This window comes from Chiloscyllium plagiosum, chromosome 24, assembly GCF_004010195.1.
Source record: "Chiloscyllium plagiosum isolate BGI_BamShark_2017 chromosome 24, ASM401019v2, whole genome shotgun sequence".
Taxonomy (NCBI): Eukaryota; Metazoa; Chordata; class Chondrichthyes; order Orectolobiformes; family Hemiscylliidae; genus Chiloscyllium; species Chiloscyllium plagiosum.
In genome coordinates, this window is record NC_057733.1 from 14,139,577 (window position 1) to 14,158,066 (window position 18,490).

The 18,490-nt window shown below is 40.5% G+C and overlaps 1 protein-coding gene across 7 annotated transcripts in view; it reads right to left on the reverse strand.

Moving 5' to 3' along the window:
• The window catches only part of LOC122562032 (myocardin-like), a 662,438-nt gene that overhangs the window by 503,654 nt on the left and 140,294 nt on the right, over window positions 1–18,490 (reverse strand). For 6 of the 7 annotated variants that reach the window (XM_043714471.1, XM_043714465.1, XM_043714466.1 and 3 more), the window contains one exon: window positions 1,857–1,903. The exons of the other annotated variant lie outside the window; for it this stretch is intronic. The gene's annotated coding sequence lies outside the window, so the exon portion shown is untranslated. The remainder of the gene's footprint in view (window positions 1–1,856; window positions 1,904–18,490) is intronic. 7 annotated transcript variants of the gene reach the window in all.

Genomic DNA, 18,490 nt, shown 5'->3' on the forward strand with positions numbered 1-18,490 from the left:
ATCTTCTTCCCGACCTCTCCGCCCCCACCCCAGTCTGACCTATCACCCTCACCTTGACCTCTTTCCACCTATCACATTTCCGACGCCCCTCCCCCAAGTCCCTCCTCCCTACCTTTTATCTTACCTTGCTGGACAAACTTTCCTCATTCCTGAAGAAGGGCTTATGCCCGAAACATTGATTCTCCTGTTCCCTGGATGCTGCCTGACCTGCTGCACTTTTCCAGCAACACATTTCCATCTCTGATCTCCAGCATCTGCAGACCTCACTTTCTCCCCACACAAAGATACACCAAGGTCACTTAAAAGTTCAAATATACAGCTGTAGAGCTATTGAAATAGGCTTTCAGATATCTTGAATGACAGCATAATGACCTTATTTTAAACAAAACCTATAGACACGTATATCATTCCTTATGTTCTGCCCAGTGAATCTGAAGTATGTGCCAGTTAATGGCACTCATTTTATGGTCGATAGAAGCATTATACTATGCAAAGCTTTTGTCTTGCTATACATGTTCAGCTGGCTGAAATATATGCTTTCACACTTTTCATGTCTTGCATTTCTGTCCTTCTGTCCCAAGACCAGAGGAAATTGAGGGAGGTTCATAAAAATGATTGTTTTCTGCTGTTCTCAAAACTCAGCAATCTCGACCATTTATATTTCCCAATGACTGAAGAACCACAGACAATTTTTCAGCAGCACTGAAATAAAAGCAAACATTTGCTTGATTTGAAAGATTCCTTAACTGGCTTTCACAGAGTATGTAACAAAATACAATTCGGAAGGAACTATCATCCACCGATCAGTAACAAAATATACCATGTCTTCCCTGATTCCGAGGGTTGTGTAAAGCAGCACCAGGTATTAAGGAATAAAGCCATTTCAAGTAGATTTAGGTTGAATTTTCTTAGTCGTCCACAAAAATAGAGCAACATAGTGCAAATAATGTAAATCTGAAAGTGTCATATTTGACTCCAGATGACATTTCAGTTTGCCCCTCCATCGATACTGCCTGAACTGATGAGCATTTCCAGCACTTTGTCTTAATTCCTCAACTGTAGTACTGGACTATCAGAACTCCATTGAAGATCTGGCAAAATAGCTTGGAAATGTTGTCTTGGTAAAGAGGAGGTACACCAGGTTGATTCCAGGGATGAAAGGGCTATCATACAAGGAACAGTTGAGTGGCTTTGGGCTTATGCTCGCTGGAATTCAGAAGAATGAGGGGGATACTGATATAAGATGCTAAAGGGGATCAGTAAGGTAGATGTTGAACAGATGGTCCTCCTTTTGGGACAGTCTTGAACAAGAGGTCACAGATATAGAGTGAGAGGAGATAGATTCAAAATTGAGGTGAGGAGATACTACTCCTCTCAGAGGGTTGTGTATCTGTGGAACTCACTGCCCCAGAGAGCAGTGAGGGCAGAATCAATCAACAGATTCAAGAAAGAAATAGATTTATATATTTCTGATGAAAAGCAGGATAAAGGGTTGTGGGGAGCAGCCAGGAAAGTGGAGTTGAGACCAGGATAGGATTAGCCATGATCATGTTCAATGGCAGAGCTGGCTTGATGGGCTGAATTGCCTACTCTCGCTCCTAATTCCTATGTTCTTAATTCCTGTGTCCTTGCCCTCAAATTACATAGTAAATGGGTAAAAAAAAAAGACAGAGGCTTTTCATAGTGAGGGTTCTCATCTCCTGGACTCACAAAGAACCTCATATAAGACAGCAGGCAATAAATCAAACATTGAAATTGTTAACCATTTATCTCAAGTACAGTACGGTCCTGAAACCAATTGATTAACCATTTTATCACCACAGTAACTACAATCATCAGGCTTTCTATTTACCTACTTTTCAAAAGAAATCTGTAGTTCTGGTGTTTGAGTCAAGCCGACACTCTGAAAAAGAATAAACACAAGTATTCTGCTGAAAAGGATGTTTTTGTTTTGCAAGTTTAATTCTTTTCTTTGTTCTTAATATCACTCAGAGGTAATTTATACATAATTGCTAAATAGGTCATATGTAACATTATTTCATAACATTTATTTCAGCCACAAACCAGCTGAATCCCATTGGTGTGAACCAGACCTGTCTCAAAGGTATGTCTCCTACTAGTGCCAATTCTTAATTCGTGGACACCTGCCAATATAATCTACCAGTGGAGTTGTGATGTGCCTCTTTCCTTAGCACTGGCAAATGTACTATTTCACACCATAACTCTCGTTCTTCCTATATAAATACAAGTATGCACACAGATATATTAAACATGTGAAATGCATTAGATTCTTAACTCAATTATAAATAAGTTCCTTAGAAACAAACCAGCCCAATTCCTAATTTACAATTTTGGTACCAGCACCAGATCATATCGTAAAAGTGGCACATCATTGGCCTCGTTTTCAACCAGGTCAAACTCACATTGCACAATTCAACTCTGGAAAGTTTCACATTTACTCTGCTTTATTCTAGTCTTGCTTAGCTTCTTCACTCACTCAAAACAAAAATGCTCTTTCCCAGAGTAAAATCGAACATCAATTTGGCAGCCCTTTGAAATACTGACTCCCAGGCGCTGACCTAAATACTAAAGGATGCATTTTTCCTTGCAAACATCAGAGTGATTCTATGAACAGTGTAAGTGGTGAAGTAACTAGGAATAGTGATATCGTTATTATAAGTGATATTGCTATGACACTGTTTCCGATGAATCAGTTGATATGTCAAACAAAGCACAATACATCGGTCCAAGCTTTGCTGTAATAAAAACAGCAAGGTTGTAGTATTACAGGTGATTGTGGCCCTTCTTGCCCGAAACATCGATTCTCCTGTACCTTGGATGCTACCTGACCAGCTGTGCTTTTCCAGCACCACACTCTCGACTCTGATCTCCAGCATCTGCAGTCGTCACTTTCTCCTATTACAGGTGACAAGTTCGTGAAATCCCTGCAGACAGCTTCACAAAATCTGCGCTACAATTCCAAATAATGCTATCATTCAGCTATGCTTAGCTGCACCTGTCATTTTAACACTACAAAATAATTTGCTGGAAAGAATAAATCCTGTAATCAACTGATGGCTAATTGCCATTACCGTGACGGTTAACAGATGGACAATAGTTTCAAATGTTTGGTTCCACATCAGAAGAAATCAGCATGAAGTATGGCTGCTTTCCGTTTCTTATTCATATGTTTGAAACTTTAAGGTATGACAGCCTTAAGATCTTCTACATACTAAGAGCTCCTCCTTTGCATTGTTTGCCAGTTTATGCAGCATGTGCTATTGATGACATTACTGCATGCTCCTCACATAGAACTTTACAGGTAGGACTAAGAAGAATACAGAAAGTCTTCCCAAAATTTAGCTTTTCTTATCAAAAGACAATATCGCATTCCAATTTGTCTTCAAAAAGAGTTTGGCAGATGATTTTCGTCTGCTGTAGCAGACTAACAAGACAAGGACCCAGTCATTCTGCAACTGAGCCCTTCTAATAAATACTCAGAGCATCTCAATATTTGCCAATCTCAATAAATGTCCCCACTAATCTTACAGGTGTACAAAAACATTTAAAGGGGCCATGCATTACTAAAAGAAAAGCAACAAAATTTTAAAGGGAACATTAAAGTCAATTATATGTGAGCATTGGTAAACTCAAATATATGAAATAGGAGCAGAAGCAGACCAATCAGTCTCTCACGCCTCCTCCACCATTCATTGAGATCATGGCTGATCTGTTTGACTTCCACATTCCCACTTACCTCTGATAAGCTTTGATTCCCTTGCCTAACAAGAATCTATCCATAAGAATCTATATGCCTCCCAGCTTGGTGTGACAGCTGCCCAGCCTGACGAGGTGGAGTCTCAGTCTGGCGTGGCGATCTGTCAGTGGCGCAGCATGGCAGTGTCTTGGCCCGGCATGGCTTCAATATGGACTTCTATTCTCATAGTGAAGTCCCACCATGGCTAAGCACTGAAGAAAGACTGTAATGTTTGAATTGCCAGCTTTAGTTCTTTATTTTCTCCTTAAAACTAAGAAGGTCAACAATGTAACATTCAACCTTAGTGTGCATGTATTATGCTATACTATAATTATTGCAAGGTTCATCTTTGAACTTTGATCTTTCTTTTCATCTTTTTCTTAAGATTCTGTAACTGGGTACTTGTACCTAAGATGGTGCCTTATATGGTGATGTTATACATTTTTCACTGTACTTCTGTACTTTGGTACTTGAGTATACCTGACAATAAAATCAAAATCAAATCACTTTAGTCTTGAATACACATTTATATAGCAACTCTGCCTCCTTCATCCTTCTGAGGCAGCGAGCTCCAAAGTCGCACAACCCTCAGAAATATTTCTCCGCATCTCTGTCTTAATAGAGGACCTTTCATTTTATGATACTAGTTTTCTAGTGCTCCCTAGCTCTGGACTGACCCACAAGAGGGAACATATTCTCCACACCCACCTTGTCAAGATCATTAAGGATCTAACCCTCTTCAATCAAGTCACTCTTCAAATTTCTAAATTCCAGTGGTAACAAACCCAGCCTGTCCAACTTATCCTCAAAAGTTCATCCAATCAACCCCAGGATTAATCTAGTAAACTTCCCCTGAACAACCTCCAATGCATATACATCATTCCTTGAAGGAGACCAAAACTGCCCACAGTATTTGAGATGTGATCTCACCAAGGTCCGATATATCTGAAATTCCTGCAAAAGAACAGCATCCCATCAGCCTTTCCAATTAAAAAAAAAACCTGTTAACCTCACTTAGGTAGTTGGTTTAGTTGTACAACATATGATCCCATCTTATCACAGTTAGGAATATCTTCTATAGGATCAGTGGTAGAGTTATAGGCTTGGCAGATATGACAGGTCTAAGCTGTTCTGGGTTTCATCTTTGTCAGTACAACAGGCTGCTATAGAATCATTCTTAACAAGGGTGAAAGAGAAAGGAGGAGAGAATTCTTTCTATAATATTCAAATTCAAATAAAGGCATAATAATGGGTCAATAGACAAGCTCCAAAATCGATGTCAAGTCAAATATTCAATGTATTATCACTTCAAGAGATGCAATAACCAGCTCAGTACATAGGGATCATTGGGGAACGTAAAGATCGCAAAACAAAAAGCTGCAAGTATTCCTTAGTCCAGGAACTCCCCATCTACATTTGGGACACCACCCATGCCCTTCACCTCCTCCAAGACTTTCATTTCCCTGTCCCCCTATGCCTTATCTTGACCATGGACATCCAGTCCCTGTATACATCTATCCACCATGACAAAGATCGCCAAGCCCTCTTTTTTTTACTCTCATGCCGTCCCAACTAGTACCCATCCGATTACACCTTCATCCGCCTGGCTGACCTGGTCCTCACCCTCAACAGCTTCTCCTTCCAATCCTCCCACTTCCTCCGCAGCTACACCAGCACCACCCCCCACCTTTTCCTCCACTACATCGATGACTGTATTGGTGCTACCTCATGTTCCCATGAGGAGGTTGAATAGTTCATCACCTTCACTAACACCTTTCATCCTGACCTCAAATTCACCTGGTCCATCTCGGACACCTCTTTCCCCTTCCTGGACCTCTCTATCTCCATCTCTGACGACCGACTAACCACAGACATCTATTACAAGCCCACCGGCTCCTAAAGCTACCTAGACTACACCTCCTCCCACTCTACCTCCTGTAAAAACGCCATCCTTTATTCCCGATTCCTCCACCTCCAATGTAACTGTACGCAGGAGGACCAATTCCACCTTAGAAAATCCCGGATGGCCTTCTTTTTCAAAGTCCACAATTTCCCCTCCAACATGGCTGAAGATGCCCTCTAGAGCATCTCATCCACGTCCCGCACCTCCACCCCTGAACCCCACCCCTCCCAACACAACAAGGTCAGAAACTCCCTGGTCCTCACCTTCCACCACACCAACCTCCGTAAATATCACATCATCCTCCGCCACTTCTGCCACCTACAAACAGACCCCACCACTCGGGACATATTTCCCTTCCCACCTCTATCAGCATTCTGGAGAGACCATTCCCTCTGTGACTCCCTTGTCAGATTCATGCTCCACCAGTCCACGCCCCACTCCCAGCTCCTTCCCCTGCCACCGCATGAAGTACAAAACCTCTCCCCCCCACCTCCACCCAAGGCCCCCAAGGATCCTTACACATTTGACAGAAATTTACCTTTGCCTCCACAAATGTCATCTACTGCATCCGTTGCATCTGATGTAGTCTCCTCTACATCGGGGAGACAGGATGCCACATTGTGGATTATTTCAGAGAATATTCTGGACAACCTGCACGTACCAACCCCACTGCCCCACGGCTGAACATTTCAACTCCCCCTCCCACTCCACCTGGGCCTCCTCCATTGCCAAACCCTAACCACCTGATGCCTGGAGGAAGAACAGCTCATCATCCGCCTTGGGACCCTGCAACCACAGGGGATTAATGTGGATTTCACCAGTTTCCTCATTTCCCCTCCCCCCCACCTTATCCCAGTCCCAAGCCTCCAACTCGGCACCACCCTCTTGACTTGTCCATTGCCTTGCCCATCTATCCACTCCATCCTCCTCTCCGACCTTTCACCTTCTCCCCCACCTTCATCAACCTATTACATCCTCAGCTACCTTCCCCCCAGCCCCACCCACCTCCCATTTATCTCTTAGCTTCACCCCCCTCCAGCCTCATTCCTGAGGAAGAGCTTATGTCCAAACGTTGATTCACCTGCTCCTCAGATGCTGCCTGACTGGCTGTGCTTTTCCAGCACTACATTCTCGACTCTGATCTCCAGCATCTGCCATCCTCACTTTCTCAAAAAAGCTGTAAATGGCCAACATTGTGTAAATGGAAAACATCCAGCTTGAAGCTTGTGTTTATCGTACCGATGAAATGATAAAAATGGATTTCTGCTGGGAATTAGATTTTGAAGTTCACTGTGCAGTTCAAAATTAGTTGCTTAGAACTTACAAATTTCCTTCACTTTGTCTACTATTTTCATTAGCACTGTCTCAACATATCCCTTTGATCTAAATGAGTAACCCAGAACACAAAACAAACTCTGCCTCATTAGCTGAGAATTGCTTTATTATATAAGCACAGAAGTCCTACTTGAACATACTTATTTTTGTGTTTCACAAAGAGCTTTAGCTATAGTTTTGTTGGATTCTAGGGCATTTATTTAATCTTTGAGAATAAAAGACTTGCATGTTAAGTTATTGAAGAAGGATGCGAGAATAATGACCAAACCATCTATTGTACTAGATACATGAGACAACTCTTGAGCTACCCCACTGGAATTTTCCAAGACTGCATCGGAGGATTTTATTTTATCTTTTTTCCATTTACTTCATGGAGACAACTGGTACCCCTCAGCTGTGAAGACAGTAAGATAAGCAGCCAATCCTAATGATTGAAAAGGCAAGAATGGCATTTAATATCATGAAGGAAAGGCAACCTGGACAAATTCTAGGGCAAGAGGACTCGCTGAAGGAGGTGAATATATAAAAATTAGAGGGCCGTTGATCATGAGGGAGAAAGAGAATAATTCTGTTAGATACTGATGTTCCATATTGAAATACTGAAGAGGAAAGTGCAGGAACAGGATTTGTATCGAAATAAATCCTGTAACAGGTTATTGCTAAGACTATTAACTAAGTAAAACTACTTCACCAGTCTTGACTGCAGATTCTGGCCAAGTCTGAAAGGATTTGCCTAGAGACTGCAGTCCATTTGATTCCCTGATCAGGGAAGATATTTTAAAAGATTTTTTCGGTTCTCCAACCCATCTGATCAACATGTATCCTAATGGTGTGGTCTACATTCACCTTAATGAAGGCCAATATATCTTGTGATACTGAACTCTCCAAGTCATGATTGAACACCAACAAAACGTGCCTCCCATACCTCAATGGTGACATTTGCTTTATAAAAAGCAAGTGGAGATTGCTCCCATTAAGAGAAATTCCTGGAAATGACAAGCAACCCAGAAGATAGTCTTTAAAGATTTTTGATGAGGTTAGACTAATTTCTCACTAGACCTCCAGAGGGAGCGTGATTAAACCCTCAAGGAATTTTGGCCCAATCATATTTATTTGTAGACTATCAACAACGGGGAGAGACAGCTCATATTCTGAAGGTCATTCAACAGCAAGTAACATTCTAAGAAACATGAGTAATATTACCAAAGAATGTAAGAGCAAAATTATGAACCATCATTTGATAATACATCATAGATTAGAATATTCCAGTAAATTCTTAATGTTTTCTCTATGTCCAGACATTAATCAGTGACTTCAAACAGGTTACATCTGATATTGTGTGTCTCCATTATTAGATTTATAGTATAAAAATATACAGTTATAAGGCAGGGTCAAACAACTATCTCTAATTGTCAACTTATTCCATGTAGGCAATATCTCCAGGATGCATACAGATATAAAAAAAGGTTTAATATAAACCTGCATTGAAATGCTTTCTCTTTTATCTTTTGACAAACATTTTTAAAATCAACTGATCCCTAAACTATTGCACAACCAAACAAACACTTTTCACATTGAGATAGCATACGGACTGAGTGTCTGAATTTCCATCACCTTGCAACTGTTACCGCCATGCGCTCCAGTCTGTCGGAAACGTGTCTGACTGCCAGGTTTCACATGCGTGCTGTTTTATTCATATGTCTAAATGTTCAGAAAAATAGTGGTGGAGGGGCAGAGCTGTCACAAGCACTGCTGGCATATGCACACCTCAGTTACATAGGAAGCATTGATAATATTAAGATACAATATATAACTATACAGCCAGTTCTTCTTTAATGTGATGGCTGTGTTCTTGTGTAACCCCGTGTTATAGAAAAACCGCACTTTAGAAATAGCACTTAAAGTGTTGACAATGTAATTGTGTTACGGCCAACACACATTTTAAAAGTTCGCGTTTTAGAAACAGTGTCCCCAATTCATCAATCACGTTAGAGCAAATTTGCGTTAACGAAATGTGTGTTATAGCAGAGCAACCTGTACAGTGCAGCAGTAAACAGGTCCTAGCATGCATGTTACTATATAACAATAACACAATTAAAAGCAATGAGCAACAATGCAGATGTGACAGGTTTAATGTGAACATGACCAAATATCAAGAGACCCTGGAGAAAGGCAGTAGACAATCCAAGATCTGAAGACCAAAACTCCAATTTATGGTAATGCCAGTTAGAGTTTAGGATGTAGGTTCAAAATGAAGGCACAAAGATTTCACGTGAAGACTCAAAGAAGATGAGTGATTCAAGCATCTGGGATCAGTGGTGACAGAAAGTGGAAGTATGGCGATGGAAACTAACAATGGATTAGCTCTGGTTGGAGTAAGTGGACAAAGAACAGTAGAATGTTTTAGGAAAGAATAGTATCATAGAATATGAAAGGAAGAATCTATGAGACAATTGAGAGACTGGCCTTGATTTATGTAGTGTTGAAATGTGGACGCATATTAAAGGGTTGACATGGGTGTGTTAGCCAAAGATGTATATTGTACTCGACAATATGTTCTCATAATGGTTATTTTTATTATAGTTTACTAAACTGCATCAGAGAAAATACTATAAATGTATTTTTCATTGGCTAAAAAGCAGTTTGAGAGGACTAGTTTTATGAAAAGTGCTACGTAAATGCACATTTTTTTCCTGTTGTAACTGTACAGGCATTCAGCAGCCATTAACTAAAGTTTCTCAATTCTATTTTAATGCATTTAATGATGGAGATGTATTATCCAATTTGTTAAAGCAGCACTTGGAAGAAATTTTGTTCATGTCAAAGCTGCCTTGTGAACACTTACCATCATGGCTAACTACTTAAGAGCGACTCTACTGTTTGGACTGTCAGCCAGACTACTGCGACCACTAGGACTCATAACAGCACACAAACCAACAGCCACTCTCAGACAACAACTCACCAGAACGAAGGATCCGATACCCAGCATGAGCAAAACCAATGTAGTGTACAAAATCCCATGCAAGGACTGCACAAAACACTACATAGGACAAACAGGAAGACAGCTAACGATCCGCATCCATGAACACCAACTAGCCACGAAACGACACAACCAGCTATCCTTAGTAGCCACACACACAGATGACAAGCAACATGAGTTCGACTGGGACAACACTACTATTATAGGACAAGCCAAACAGAGAACAGCCAGGGAATTCCTAGAGGCATGGCACTCATCCACAGATTCAATCAATAAGCACATCGATCTGGACCCAATGCAATGGACAGCTGGAACTGACAACCGGAAGTGGCAGAGACAAACCACTATAAATGCTGGAGGAAACGTCACAGAAGCGCTTCACAGGAGGCTCCCAAGCACTGAGGATGTCACCTAGACAGGGGACGAAACGTCTGCAACACAAATTCCCAGCTCGGCGAACAGAACCACAACAACAAGCACCCGAGCTACAAATCTTCTCACAAACTATGCTATACTATAATTACTGCAATGTTTAACTTTCAACTTTGTTCTTTCTTTCCACCTTGTTCTTTGGATTCTGTCCCTAGGCATTTGTACCTAAGACAGTGCTTTGTGTGGCGACGTTTTATACTTTTCACTGAACTCTTATGCTTTTGTATTTGAGGACGTGACAATAAAATCAAACACAAAATCAAGAATTCTCTCACTTAGTAAATATGAATTTCAATCAGGAGTGACCTAAAGCATTTTGGCAAATTAATAGCTTATATCAGAGGCCTTCCCTCGTTCAAAACTGGGCAGAAACATCACTAAATGACAAGCTTCGATGTTCGTGTATGACAGCAAAGTTAGTTGCTCCTGCCTGTTGCTAAATCAAAATGGAATATGCACTTAGGATTCTTCTGGCAAGTGGTAGTGTCTGTATCTCTGGGTCAGAGAGTCCAGGTTCAAGTCTCAACTCCCCAGACATGTGTCATAACATTTCCGAACAGGTTGATTAAAATAAGTCTAATTTTATGGGACTTGGCAGTTCAATTTACATTAGATTGCAACTAGAAATCAAAGTAATCAGACGCGATGAACTTCAGTAAAACCAAAATAGAACTTGGAATCAATGAAAAAAAATTACTAATGAATGAAGAACTGATACCAGTCAACTTTGTGTATCTGTGGTTACATTCCTAATGAAAGAAATGATGTGCTAAATTCTGAGAAATGATATTTGTTTCCATATTTAAAATATCTATATACAGTCTTGTGCCCAGAAAGATCCCAGAACTCAAAATTGTGTGGAAATCATTAGTCACTGAGTACACAAGGGAAAAACATCAAAAATTGGCAAAAAAGTTTGCCAGTAAATGCCAAAGGTGCAGAGCTGAGTATTAATACGAGATTCAACCTCACTTTTGGGAAATTGCTTCAATATCCTTATCACATTCTGTCGGATCACTGTAAACATAATCAGGGAGGCATTGTAGCCAACAAAGTGGAAAGTTGCTCCGAGAGGTGTCATGCACAAAAAAGTAGAGCAATTCCAATTTGACCAATTTTCAGCCCGTCAGCTGACCCTCAGTCGTCAGCAAAGTGACGGAAGGTGGCAACAACAATGTTGTCAAGCATCACTTACTCACCAATACCTGGCTCATTGATGCTCGGTTTGGATTCACTCAGGACCATGCAACTCTAGTTGTCACTGCAGCCTTGATCCAAACTTAAACAAAAGAGCAAATTGCCTGAGACAAGAGTGATTGTCCTTTGCAGCAAGGCACAATTTGAATATGAATTCAAGGATCTCAAGTGAAACTGAAGTCAACAGGAATAGACTATGGGGAACATTCCAGTGGTTATAGAGTCATAGAGTCATGAGGGATGACCTAATAGAAATTTACAAAATTATGAGGGGCATGGATAGGATAAATAGACCAAGTTTTTTTCCCTGGGGTGGGGGGAGTCCAGAACTAGAGGGCATAGGTTTAGGGTGAGAGGGGAAAGATATAAAATTAGATGCCGATGACTTCATTTACTTTACCCTGTCTTTTCATTGTAAATCACGGTTGTTGATTCTAAGTCATTGGCTTCCAAGTACTGACCCATACCACACACACACTTGACTACTTGAAACTGCCTCTTCTTGGTCACTTTTTGTTTCCTAATTAACCAGCCCTCTTGCCAAGTTAATGTACCACTGCCAACTATTTTTGAGCAATACTGTGAATCATGGCCTTGTGACATCTAGAAAAGCAAAAATGCAAGACTGAGAGGAGATCTCATAGAAACAAACAACACTCTAAAGGAGTTTAACATAGTAAACATAGAGAGTTTTTTTTCAGCGAGCTGCGGAATTTGTAATACAGGGGTACTGGGTCAGGTTAAGGAACTAATCATTTAGGACTGAGATGAAGAAACATTGCTTCACCCAAAATGTTGTGAAACTTTGGAATTCTTGATCCCAGAGGTTTATGGGTGCTCCATTATTGAATATTTTTAAGGCCGTGCCAGGCAACATTTGGTCTCCCAGGAGACAAAAGATGTGGGTAGCAAACAGGATCATGGAGTTACAGTCTCCTGCTCTGATCTCCTGGTGTCATTATAAGTCTAGCTGATATGATGGCAATTTGATGTCGTACTTTACAGCCTTCCAGACTGAATAAGTAGTTCAACAAGTTCAGAGCATACACTCTGACCTTAGTTTGTTTCTTTTGTCTAAGTTTTCAGTTTTGCTTGTCACTTCTTTTTCCTTTCAGACAGCAGTTACCTAAGATCCTGCTACTGACAGCGCCTCCAGACACTGTCTTCTTATGTCTCTTCAGTTGTCCCACTGACAATCCCTTTAGATCCTACAACATCAGCTCTTTTGTCATTTAATGTACTCTCTCTTCCATTGCATCCCTTTATTCTTTTTCCATCCTCCCTTTGTTTACTTTTTTCTGGTTGAAACCATTTTACATTTTGAACATTTCCCAGTTTTGATGAAAGATTAGCAAACTGAAAACAATAGATAAAACCATCTCCTATGTGGAGGTGACAAGAAAGGGAAAACATTGGATAAGTTGACCCTGGAGAGATATTCACCCATTTCATGCCATCTCTGGTGGGACTTTCTCGACTGTCCAACAATTAACTGGTTAATTACCTGCAACTTAATGGCCTTAACTCAGAACCTCACCTGATAATCTCGCTTCCCACCGGGCAAGAAAAGTAGTTGGTTTCCGAACTGGGTAACCAAGACAAGAGGGGAAAAATATAAAAGGACTTAAGGTGCAACATTTTCATACAGAGGGTGATGCGGGTTGGAATGAACTGCCAGATGAAGTGGTGGAAGCTGGCACAATTACAGCATTTAAAAGGCATCGGAATGGGCATATTAATAGGAAGGGTTTAGAGGGATATGTGTCAATTGCTAGCAAATAGGAATAGATTAATTTAGGATATCTAACAGGCAGAGGAGTTGGACCGAAGGGTCTCTTTCCATTCTGCATAGATTTATGATTCTATAACCATCTGCCGGTAATCCTCCATTTGCCCCAAACTGAGAGCAATCAGAAGGACAACCTACACGCCCTTACCTTCAATCACCTCAACATCACGAGAACATCTCATAGTTAGATGAGAACTGGCTTCAAATCGATGATCTTTCGGATCCAGAAGTATCCAGCCTCTGAATGGCCACTTGCTTCTGGTGAGCCAGGACACCACTGTTGGGGCCTGCCACAGGCCGTGGAGCTGGTTAGTCAGCTGTTAACAAGCTGATCGGTGTGCGACACAGCAAGCTTTCTCAACATTGGGTACACTGAGATGGTCAACATCTAACATGCCAGTTCTGTACTTATCCCGAGAAAGTGAAAGCTTTGGCTATCAACTCTATCGCTGTCTACACAGATACTGCCTGACATTCTGTTTATTTCCAGCATTTTTGTTTTTAAATTTCAGGTTTCCAGCATCCACAGTGTTTTGCTCTTGATAGGAGGGAGTGAATTAAAATTAATAGAATTCCATGGAACATGAGCAGTATTGGCAAGGCCAACACTTGTTACACATCCCCAATTGTCCTCAAGAAGATATTGTTAGGCCACCTTTTTGAATTACCGAGCTCCACCGAGATAATTCTGGAAGTTTGTGCCAGCAATAGTGAAGCAAGATGAGACAACTCCGAGTGAGATTGGTATCTGGCTAATGTTTACCAAAACAAATAAGAAGGAGATGACCAACCTTAATACCAAGGAACAGCAATATAATTGAACCTTGCAGATGAATAATGAGCAGTGATCAATGAATTCCCAAATAATCTATACAGTTTTCTCATTTGGTATAGTGTGGTGATAGAAATTTTCTTGGATGGTACAGAAGGTCGCAGGGCCATCTACTTAAATCATCAGTTTGGCTCAAATCCTCTCACTTGCACTTCAGTTGTGATCAAATTGCTTTGTTGTTACAAAAGGCACCCACTGCCTCTAGATATATTCAAAAGAAAAAGAAAACAAAGACAGTTACTTTAAAATGATTGCATTTATCCTCCTGAGACATCTCAAAGAATTTAATATAGACTGATCAAGTGCAGGAATTCTTTTGTAGGGATATACAGGAGACATTTTACACATAGCAACATCACACAATGATTTATAACCACTGAAATTTATAATTTAGTTACACTGGTTAACCAAGGATATTGGCTTAGATTTTGGCATAACTCCACTGTTACCGAACATTTGATTTATAAAAAAAGAGAAAAAGAACTTTGGGCTCAATGTCTCAAGTAAAGGATAGCTCATCCTGTAACATTCATGCCATACTAACGGCCGGCAATGACCATCTTCAATAAGAGACAATCTAAGCACTGCCACTTGGCATTCAATGGTGTTACCATCTCTGAATCCCTTACCATCAACATCCTGGTGGTTACCATTGACCAGAAACTCAACTGGACTCACTTGGGGCTATTAGAGCAGGTCAGAGGCTCGGAATACTGCAGTGAATAATTTACCTCCTGACTCCCCAAAGACTGTCCACCATCCATAAAAGCACAAGTCAACAGTGTGATGGAATATTCCCCACTTGACTGGATGGGTGCAGCTCCAACAACACTCAAGATGCTTGACACCATCCAGGACAAAGCAGCCACTTGACGGCACCACATCCACAAAGATTCACTCCCTCCCACCACAGACATTCAGTTGCAGCAGTGTGCAAATTCCATGGATCTATGAATTGACACACTGCTGCTGCTGAGCATAGGTGGTGGTGGGGGCAGTGGATGCTTGTGGATGTGATGCCAATCAAGTTGCTGCTTTGTCCTGGATGATGTGTACTATCTACAAAGTGCACTGTAAAAACTCACAAAGATCCTTATACAGCACCTTCCATCTAGAAGGGCAAAAGCAACACCACCTGCAGTTCCCCATCAAGTCACTTGCCATTCTGACTTGGAGATGGACCAATGACCCTTCAATGTCACTGGGTCAAAATCCTGGAATTCACTCCAAAAGGGCAGTATGGATCTACAGGGACTGCTGCAGTTCAAAAAGGTAGCTCACCACCACCTTCTCAAGGGCAACTAGGGACAGGCAATAAATGCTAGCCAGCCAGCTGTATCCACATCACTCAAGTGAATACAAAATATTTCAACAGGATGCAGATTGGATCCTAAGCCAGTTCATGAATTATGATACTAGTCATAAATCCTGTTCTTGATGGTAGATTTATCATAGAGTGCAGCTGAACATAACTCTGCCAACTACCAATATCTCAGAAATCTTTCTCTATTAATGCACAAGATATATCTTCAATGCCCTTCTCCTATGTACACTTTATTGTAAACCAAATTTAACCAAATCTAATCAAATTAAAGTCAGACAGACTCGTTAAGGGCACTGTAACAATGCAACATTTCAAAGGAGGTGAAGAGAATATTTAAATTAAAATGTCATTGGAATAGGTACACATAGATGCAAATTTGGGGAAAACTTACATTAACCAAATCAAACCAAAACAAAACCCAAAATGAGACAGCCCTTTCAGGGTCCTTTTCCAGTATGTACTTAGCCTTAATAATACAATTTACCATGAACATAGTTTGTTCAAATTTGCATCGCTGGCTTGAATCCACAAATTTCTCTGCTGAGATTGTTTGTTTTCTGACGGAACTGATTTTTAAAAATCTTCTTTTAAGAATATTTAGCATGTTTTTTAAAAATCAAATATAAATTATAAATACTGTACTTACACATCACCTACAACAAGGGCCAATTTTATTCAATGTAACTTTTCTAGCCTGACTAGGAGACTAAAAGCAACCAGAAGTTTATTTTTAAAATTAATTTAATTCCTTTCTGCTTCTGTAAATGAAGGATTACACTAGTATCCACTCTCAGCTGTAGTAACTCTGCATTTGAATGATTCTTTGTCCTGTGTACTATCACTACGCTCTTCACTCACAGTGAAACCAAACGACTACAGTCAATGGAGAAAGAACATTAATATCATTTTGAGAGGAGAATGTGACAGATTTTGATGGAGTATTTACAACCAATCCATTTGGCAAAGCATGGCTGCTAACTGTATTTGAAGAAAATTAAACACTATGTTTCAGTATTCTCACCCAATTTGCATTCATGCAAAAGAAAATCTGATTACTTCCCAATCTAATAAGCAATGACAGTATCACTTTCTATATGGACGAATGTGTAGCTCATCCAGATGAAAGCTGACACACAAAGCTACCCTCCTGTATGACATCTAACTGTTATGTCTGAGAGTCTAGGCTTAACATGAACCTCTAATGACAGCTTAAAGTACATTGCCATTAAAATAGACTGATAGACACAACAGAAGAAAAACCATGCCCTGAGAAAACTTTATGTAATGTCACATACTTACAAAGGCTAGTGTACATAATTTTATTAACTACTACTTAGAGTCAATAAATTAAACACGCCCGTGATTAATGTCAGTACATATCCATCAATTCAGAAACATTGGATTCTGACAAAGTGCTTTGTAGAGATTTTATGACTGAGGACTGTCTTCATTGCTGCATTCTTTCTTCTAGCACTTCAGCAATAAACACACCACATTATTATGCTGCTCATGCCAAAACTATCATATATAATATATGATTTTTAATGACATGTGAAGATAATTCCTCTTTCTGATCTAGTTTTCCAGCTGTGCTTCAGAAACGTGGAAACTTTTCCAATGGCCTTCAGACATCATTGACTGTACGATAATAAGTTCCATTTTTGAAAAGGAATGGTCATATTCCCTTTGACCTAGTGTCAGCTGAAGAGTAGATATTTTGCTGAATAACACCATGTTATTATGAATATTGTTAATTATGCTAATGAAAAAGGATCTGACTTTACACGGAACTGTTCTGAAGAAGGGTCACTGAACACAAAAAAAACACTAACTCTGCTGTCTGTCCACAGTTGCACTAGATCTCCTGAGATTTTCCAGAATCTTTGATTTGGTTTCTGATTTCCAGCATCTGCAGTTCTTTAACTTTTTGGGTTTTCTGCAAATATCCATCTCAGTACTGTTACAAACTGGATATTATTTTTAAGGTCTTGTTTAGACATAGGATTATATAGGACCATTCGTCATGTTACAAAGCTTATTAACTATATAGAGATGCTCCTCAGTTTATGCACGTGAGTATCTAATGAAGACTTAGGTTCAAAGGTCCTTCAGATAGTACAGACCGAGTGTCAGATTCAGTTAGGAAAACAGGTGAGGTAAGCTGAAATGACGTCTCAACATTGAGAGCTAAAAGTCTGTCAATGAGTTCTCATTATCGCTCTAATGTACAATCCCCCAAATGTTTAAAGGGTGCTCAGAAGAAATGTGTCCATAGAAATGGTTTGTGTGTGTCCATTGACAGAAGCCCCTCAGGTGCATTGCCATGGCCTTCCTGGTCTCAGGCCTGCTCCAAGACTTCCTTGGAAGAAGGAAAGAAGGAGGCAGCACAAGGTGGACCTCTTTCTCAAAACTAACTATCTCAAACAGCCTCAGATGATATAGAGAACAGTACAGCCGAACAATAGATCTGATCCTAATAACAAATTTTACAATTGTTATGAGACTTGGTGAAACTATCAAATTTATATCTCAGCCTGGCAAGGAACCAGTATCTTGCTTTCGTTTAAAGTAGCTGAAAATGTGTTGCTGGAAAAGCGCAGCAGGCCAGGCAGCATCCAAGGAGCAGGAGAATCGATGTTTCGGGCATGAGCCCTTCTTCAGGAATGAGGAAAGTGTGCCAAGCAGGCTAAAATAAAAGGTAGGGAGGAGGAACTTGGGGGAGGGGCGTTGGAAATGCGATAGGTGGAAGGAGGTTAAGGTGAGGGTGATAAGGTGAGGGTGATAGGCCGGACTGGGGGTGGGGGCGGAGAGGTCAGGAAGAAGATTGCAGGTTAGGAAGGTGGTGTTGAGTTCGAGGGTTGAGACTGAGACAAGGTGGGGGGAGGGGAAATGAAGAAACTGGAGAAATCTGAGTTCATCCTTTGTGGTTGGAGGGTTCCTA